At 42.5% G+C, this 7585-nt stretch overlaps 1 long non-coding RNA gene across 1 annotated transcript; it reads left to right on the top strand.

Moving 5' to 3' along the window:
* The first annotated feature begins 1619 nt into the window (after positions 1-1619).
* On the top strand, positions 1620-6902 carry LOC133225960 (uncharacterized). Its single transcript, XR_009729334.1, has 3 exons — positions 1620-1848; positions 5759-5826; positions 6628-6902. It is a non-coding gene; the product is annotated as an uncharacterized LOC133225960 (long non-coding RNA).
* The last annotated feature ends 683 nt before the right edge of the window (positions 6903-7585 follow it).

Here is a 7585-nt window from a genome sequence, read left to right as displayed (position 1 = left end):
CAGCCACAACTTCTCTGGTGGTTGTCATCTACTGTGACATTTTTGTGCAGTTACTGTTAAGTCAAATGAGTGTTGGTATATAATGACAGTGACCTAGGCCAGAACAATAATGTTTAAGGAATCATATGATGAAAGTTTCTGAAGCAATGTAGCTATTTTTAGTTGGGACAGTTGACCCTGCCAGGCCTGACTGCTGGCTCTCATTTCCCCTCATGCAGAGCCAGTGTGCAGGTCCTAGCTGGGTGTGCCAGGGAATGTGCTGTAGCTGGAGTACATCTGGGTGTCTCTAGCGGAAGATGAACTATGTTCATGTCTGAAGCTGAGCCAGTGGGAGCTGCAAGACTGAGCTCAGTTTGAGAGTGCTCCCAGGGTGTCCTTGCATTGTCTAGAGCATGGATTGTGAGCAGAGAGCTGCTGAGAGTGCTGGCCTGAGCCTTGAAACTGAAGATACGTAGCTGTGTACAATAGTGTATCAAGGGAAAAGAGAAATGCAGACTGCCATTACAGGCAGTGCTTTGCCTTTCCTCCTTGAAATGTCTTTTGCTCTGTCACCTGCCTGTAGGAAATGGAAGGCAGTGAAGTCTTGGTGTTACTTTCATCACCAGTCAGGTTTGTTTATGAGAGGCTTTTCATTTTCAGTGATGGCCAGATTGCTTCTGCCTGCTGTAGTCTGGAAGCAGCTCTGCAGCTCCCAACTGCAACCAGGCAGCAGGGACATGATGTGGGTCTTTGGACAGCAGTGGAGTGGAGTTGAGAGGCCATGGGAATTGATCCTACAGACTCCCTTAGCTTGCATGTCTAGGAGCTACAACACCAGGCAGTAGTTTGAGTCTAACTTGTGTAATGGGCTCTTTGGTTGTGATTGTTGCTTCCAAGATGTTAAATTAAGCCTTTTCTCATACAACTGATATGACAGTGATGCTGGCCTTCCATTTTTCTGTAAGTCTGTGCCCTATATTTCCCATCTTACTACTGGGGTGTGCCTAAATCGATGACTTATGTTGGGGGAGAAGTGTTTAAGTATGTCTTTTAGTGGATTTACAGTCATTTACTTATACAGTTCAGAGCAGCTGTAGACATCAACAGCACTAACCTGTTCACACACTTGATAAAAGAAGGTTCTGCTGTCTCCACAAACACTGTGTATATTTCTACTGGAGAGTTGTTTTGCTTGCAGTGAGGAAGGGGAGTAAGTCTTGTTGCTTCAAGAATGCATTCAAAGACTTCCACTGAAGTTTGGGGATAGGGTGAAGTGTTGTCCCTGAATTATTAATTCATACTCTGAGAAGAGAAAATTTATGTGCTGCTCAGGACTTTAAAAAGTGTCTCTTTGACTAACTGTGTGTGCTAGTAAGATAGAGCCCAGCCACTGCTGGCATGAAAATGGGAAGGGTTTTCAGGTTTCCTTCATACCTGACTCTTCCCTTAAATTTTGTTCTTAGATTCCTGCATCATTACCATGGAGTTAATCATTTGGCAATTAATTTAGCAGCCATCTGTTGTTTTGCATATTCTGTAATCTAATAACAGTTGCAGCCATTGGAAAAGACCATTTGCCAGTAAGTCTGAGATAATATGATGGTGTCAGTTCATTCCAGGCACAAAGCAGAGACTGCACTTTCATCTTTGAGAGGAACCTTTCAAGTGCATCCAAGAATTCCACAGGGCAAATGCCAAGTCTCTGCATCTGTGTCTCCAAGCTACACTCAGACTTTCTTCCATTTCTTTTTGCCTCTGGGGATCCACCAGCCACAGTGTGTCTGAACTGATTGCTTACCACCAGAATCATCTGTGTTTTGGGTATCTTTCTTTGATATCTTCAACTCATCCCTCACAACATCATCTGAGGTAAGACTCTAACTAAGGACTGCTGTTTCTTCTCTTGGAGGTTAGTGTTCTTGTACTTCACTGGCCTCTGCTTTGAGACTTCCTTACTAATGTCAAGGACTGAGCAAATTACTCTAACTCCTTGTCAGCTGTATTCCTTTTCAGAAGTTTAATTAGCAGAGAATAACACAGTTTGAAATAAATGTAGCCAACCCAAAAGCCATCTCCTGCAAAGTGATTAGCTTGTTAGCAGTAAGGCTCTTAGGACTGTATCTTCTGGAATGTTACAAGCTAAGAGAGAACTCCACAATCAGTGAGTCCCAAAATCCCTTTTACACACACCTGCAGCCAGCTAAAAATATGTAACATCTGGTGTGTGTGTACCTGCATAGAAAAACAGCTTTTTTTTATCTTTCCTTTGCAATGCGGGCTGCTATGTGGGCTTAACCAACATAATGTTACTAATGTACTTTAGAACTAAATCAGTACAAAAATGTAATCATTTCTGTGTGCCTGGAGACTTACAAGCCGTTCTGCAGGACTCTGGAACTCTTGTGTCAGCAACAGGGACCACATACACATTTTTATTGTTATCCTGTCGTGCAGCAGGAGTTACTGATCGAATCACTTCAAGTGTTCATAAACCTCAGTGAAGCTGATACGAAAAGTTTGAAAAAGGTAAAATAAAGTTCTTCTTTATGCAGTGGGTGGTGAACTTCTGGACCTTGCTGCTATAGGAGTTTGTAGAGGCAGTCAGTATGAGCAGGTTCAGAAAGGGATTTAGACATTCATGGACCAAGGGTCTGTGAATGCATACTATGAGGACTGAACAATAAGCCCTGTAACATCCTTAACACAACAGCTTTGAGGGAGTAAAAAGTAAATAGAGAACAGAGAATGGCTATGTTGCCATGTTCCCTCTGAATAATTTATCCTGTTGCTACTACCCAAGTCAGGATCCTGGGCCGGATGAACCGTTGATCCAACCCAGGAGGCAGTTCCTACATCCACATTGCTTTCTTAAGGCCAGGCTGGATGTGGTTCTGGGCATCCTGATCTAGCTGAAGATGTCCCTGCTCATTACATGGGGGTTGGACTAGATGACCTTTGAAAGGTCCCTTCCAACCGAAACTACTCTATGATTCTATGATTTTATATGACTTGCATTTGAGCAGTGCAGGTTGTCAGGTTCAGCCTTGGGTCTAGAGGTCCAGTTCTTGACAAATCTGCACTCAGAAGTAGACTCTTCCTAGAGCCCTCTTGCTAGCACAAGTAGCACAGGCTATTTCAGAACAGAGCTAAGACATATTGGCTAGTCTCTGTGGGGAAAATGGTTACCTTGACTTTTCCAAAGGAGCTATACTTCATAATGAAAATAACAAGAATCATTTCTCACTGAGCCTTTTACTTTCAGAGGTAATATATCTCTAGCCATTTCCATTAGTTCATTGTCCTTCCCCAGCACTGTCCTTTGGCTTGTTGTTTGGCTTCAGTGTGAGGCAAAAATGGATCTAAGTGGCATTTGGCTACCATGCTTGAAACACTCGCTTAGTCTGAAAGTCTTTGCAAGTGGCAGCTATTTCTACAGCCGCCTCTTTTTTGGAATGAACGGGACAAATCAAGGACAGTACATACCAAAGCAAAAGGCTTTTTTACCCTCATGTAGATACAATACACATGTAATTTATGAGATCCACACATCTTGGATTTTATTTCCGCACTTCAATCCCTTCAGTGCTGGAAAATACTGCTTGCTTTGAATGGGAATTCTCTTTTTCCCATTGCTCCGTACTGTGATATCCACCTCTGCTGTCTTTGTCACAGGGCTTATGCAGTCAGAAATCTCTGTTTAGGGTCAGATCATCTGCTGACAGACATGTGCTGCTCAGGCTCCAGTGAAGCCATATTGACATTTACTGGGGCAGCATCTCAGGGAACACAATATAAAGTGCTTCATATTTCTTTTGCTGGTTCAGTGCTTGGAAGCAGTCCAGCAAAACCCAATGTGAATTAAAAATGGAAACTAGTTCTCTAACCTTCTCTGCATGCTGGCTTGGTGATTACACGAATTAGCTGTGCATACCTTTTTCTTAGTGCAATGCAAACATCTCCCCACAAGCCAGTCAGTGTTAAAATGTGCACAGTTTTAAACAACACAGTGTTAAAGGGTGAAAAATTGGTGTTAGTCTTGCTTTCTCCTGACCCTGTCACCATAGTCGAATTTTCTTTGTCAAAGAGAGTACCTTTTTGTGACTGCACCCAGTAAAACTCTCTTTCCGTTCCTTCCATTAGCTTGCTTACTGATTGAATTGATTCCATCATTTATAAGGTAAAGATTGAAGCCATCTCAGCACATCCAACACACAATGTAAACCATTAAGAGGTGTGAAAGAAAAGACAGGCAGTTGATACACTAACCCAGTATAATAAACCTCATAACCTGGCACAAAAGCAAACCCAGTAACTGTCAGAGAAACCCCTTTGGTAATAAAAGGGGGCTTCACAGATTTAGATAGCAATGCTTCTAAAGCCTGTTTGGCACAAAGCATTCTTGTCACACTTTGCAGCAGCCATGATTAAAAACTATTTGAGGGTAAAATTGTTTTCTGGTATTTATCAGTGGGTATTAACCTTACCAATATCAACATTTCTATTGTCAGCAAGATTAAAAAAAGCCCATTATAGAAAAATGAGCACACTGTATATAGAGATATTGGAGTGCTGATGAATTACCAGCTCTGCTCAGATACAGACTTCAATAGGGTACAGCCTTCAGCATAGTGAGAAATAGAGAATGAATTAATTGCTGTGTGAAGTATAATGCTGAAGAGTTAGAGGGAAACTAACTGAGATGGTTTAGCACATAGGAAGACTTAAAGGTTTTATGCGCAAGAGGAAGAATATACATCAGCTTTTAGTTCCTGTAAGTGATGCCAGTAATGATGGTACAAAGAAAAGCAGACCTGAGTAATGAAGTCTGTGAATCCAAGCCCATATTTAGATATAGATGAGAGGGGGAGTCCAGGCAGGAAACAGGCTGATTCCATGCAGAGGTCAAAGCAGAGGAACACAGGGACAAGGCAGTGGGTATGAAAGAGGAGAGGACCTGACAAGCAGCACCCTATTGTATCTACCTCATTCCTTGTTCATGTGATTCTAGATGAGGATAAGTCGAAGGACCACCTGGTCCTCTAAATTGTGGGGTTGGACTTGAGTGCCTGATGTGCAGAATTTGTACCCCATGCAGCAAGCACTAATTGTACCTGGCAATGTCTGTATCTAAAACACACTGAAACCTGCTGTATAGAGAGCCGTAGGTGCAAAACTCAGAAGAGGAGTCTTCTCATTTCAAAGCCATTGCTTTTGGTTACAGTATAATGGAAAAGCTCAGGGAGGAATGCAGACTGTAGAGAGGTGGTTGGGACAACAAGGATAAAGGCTCACTGCTTATTTCTGTGGTATACTGAAGCAGAAGGGGGACCTGAGCCTTGCAGTGAGAGTCTCTTTACCAACTTCTCAGTGGCAGAAGCAGGGAGAGTTTGGTTGGAAGGGAAAGCCTTAGGAAAGAGCTTTTTTCTGCATCACAGGCCACATCTCCACTTGCTTTGACCAGAAGCCTCCTATGTGAGGGGCTCTGCAGGATACAGAAGCACTGGACCGCTTGTGTTCTGCAAGGTAAGAAGAACCAGAAGAAAAGGTCCATGCTGACAGCCCTGCTGGCTACAGAGCAAGACCACCAACTGTTCTGCTCTCTATGCAGCTTTTAAGTTATAAAAGTAAAGATATAACAGAGAGGATTTTTGTTGCTCTCTTTTCCCTCTGCTGGTTATTTTTCTAAGTGTGTGTGTGTGTACATAAGAATGCTGTTAGGCGGTCATTTATTCCTGCCAGGTAGCTTTCATTACTGTAATAAAACTCACCTGTTTGACAGCTTTTATTTCTGGATTCTGAATTCTCATGCTTTTCTGAGATTTCCTTCTGACCTCCAGGATGCCTAAGGTGGGTAAGAGACATGTCTAGCATTTGTGAATGTCTTAGAAATACCAGAATTCAAAAAGCCTGGCTGTTCCTGTCTGGTAGATCTAATTTCAAGCTCTACTAAGAACATGGAAAGACACTGCTGATCAGCACAGAAGGAAGCATTAGGTGCAGGCTGATGTTTTTCTTAAAGCATCAGTGCAGAGATGACCATAAAGGTTAGCTACAGCTGACAATTACATATTCTCCAAACCAGGTGAGGTCTGAGACCCATCAGCCTCCTCTTCCTTTTTCTATTTGAACTGGCTCTGCTGCTGACAGAGGTACCCAGTCCTTTCTGCAATAGCAGAGACACAGGCATGAAATTTCTTAAGGAAACTTCAGGGACAGACTCAGGTTGGCACAAAGTTCTGTTCAGAACAGTTTTTGTACAGGGAGGGCTGACATTCATTTTGGGGATTCCCAACGGAAAATAAAAGCATGTGCAGACCCGCTGCAAGTTGTCCTGCATGTGTGTAGTAGGTCTGATGCTTTTTGAATGGTTACTGTGTAGGATTTACTTTATCATAATGTGAGGACTTGTTCAACACATTCATAGGAGTTCCAGTGAGTGCCAAGAGAGGACTGTGGGTATGTGCAAGGGCACATGGCTCTTGTGTGACAACTATTTGTGCAATCCAGCCAGCTGGAGCTATAGCTCTGATTGAGCTGCTGCTCCTACTTTAGCCATGCCTGGAAACCTTGAACAAATAGCCAGACCTCAGAGGGAATGTACTGAAGTGTCCCTGCATACAGTGACACCTGCTTCTCCTTTTCTGTTAGATGTTCTCCCATTGCAGGCCTTATTGGAAAAGGGGTAGTGATCTCTTCTGTTCAAATAGCAGGGGTTTCCATATGAGACTGGGCAGGTATCCTGAAGTACATCACCTGCTGTGGAATCATAGGCCATAAGAATGAAACCTGGCTTGAAAACTGGATTGTTGTGAATGAAGAACTCTTCTTGAGATTAATGTGGTTTCTACTGAAGTCTTAAGATGTAAATTTGAAATGTTGTGGAATGTATAAGTGTCTTTTGGCTGCTAACTCTCAGAGGGAAAGAAACTGTTAGAAGATAGGGGTTTGATGATGCCTGGTGGAAACTGCCACACTCACATGAGATCTGCTCTTGCCCAAGATGTTTTATACAAATCTGAAAGAGTATTTGGTGGAATGTGAAAGCAAGTATGTTGCCAGAGAGGGCCTCGATATTCAAGATGAAGGGAAGCTACAGCAGCATATATAGCAAGTATTATAAATATGACATAAATGCCATTGAGTAAGAATCTGCTTGGCTAAAAGCCATGGAGAGAATCTGGGAAGGAAAATAACTCCAGACACAGAAATTCAGTGGCATGGAGGGAAATAGATGTGCAGTCCAAAAGTGATAGTAGACAGCAAGTTGAACCCGTAGTGCAGTGCAAAGGGGCAGATAGAAAGGTCAAGGCAATTGCCAGCTCTGGAAGCATAGATGGCATGTTACCAGAGCACAGAGGCAATAGCCTTTCTCCGTGTATGTCCAGGAGGAAGAATATATAGGAATATTAATAGGAGAGAGTGTAGGCAACTCAGGGTAATGCAAAGACAGGAGCAATTAATGGGATAGAAATATGTTTTTATAGTTAAAGAAAATAAGGTAGTAAAATGTTATGTGGCTTTAGCCCTAATTTTCAAATATATATAGAAAAATACCTAGTAGATTCTACTGCCCTACACCTTTGTGATTAAGAAGGTAAGAGTGCAC

Source organism: Neopsephotus bourkii, unplaced genomic scaffold (genome assembly GCF_033783945.1).
Source record: "Neopsephotus bourkii isolate Nb327-2 ecotype Australia unplaced genomic scaffold, CSIRO-AGI_Nbou_v1 NB_1768, whole genome shotgun sequence".
Taxonomy (NCBI): Eukaryota; Metazoa; Chordata; class Aves; order Psittaciformes; family Psittacidae; genus Neopsephotus; species Neopsephotus bourkii.
Note: the sequence above shows the minus strand (reverse complement) of the source record. Positions and strands in the feature narration are given on the sequence as shown.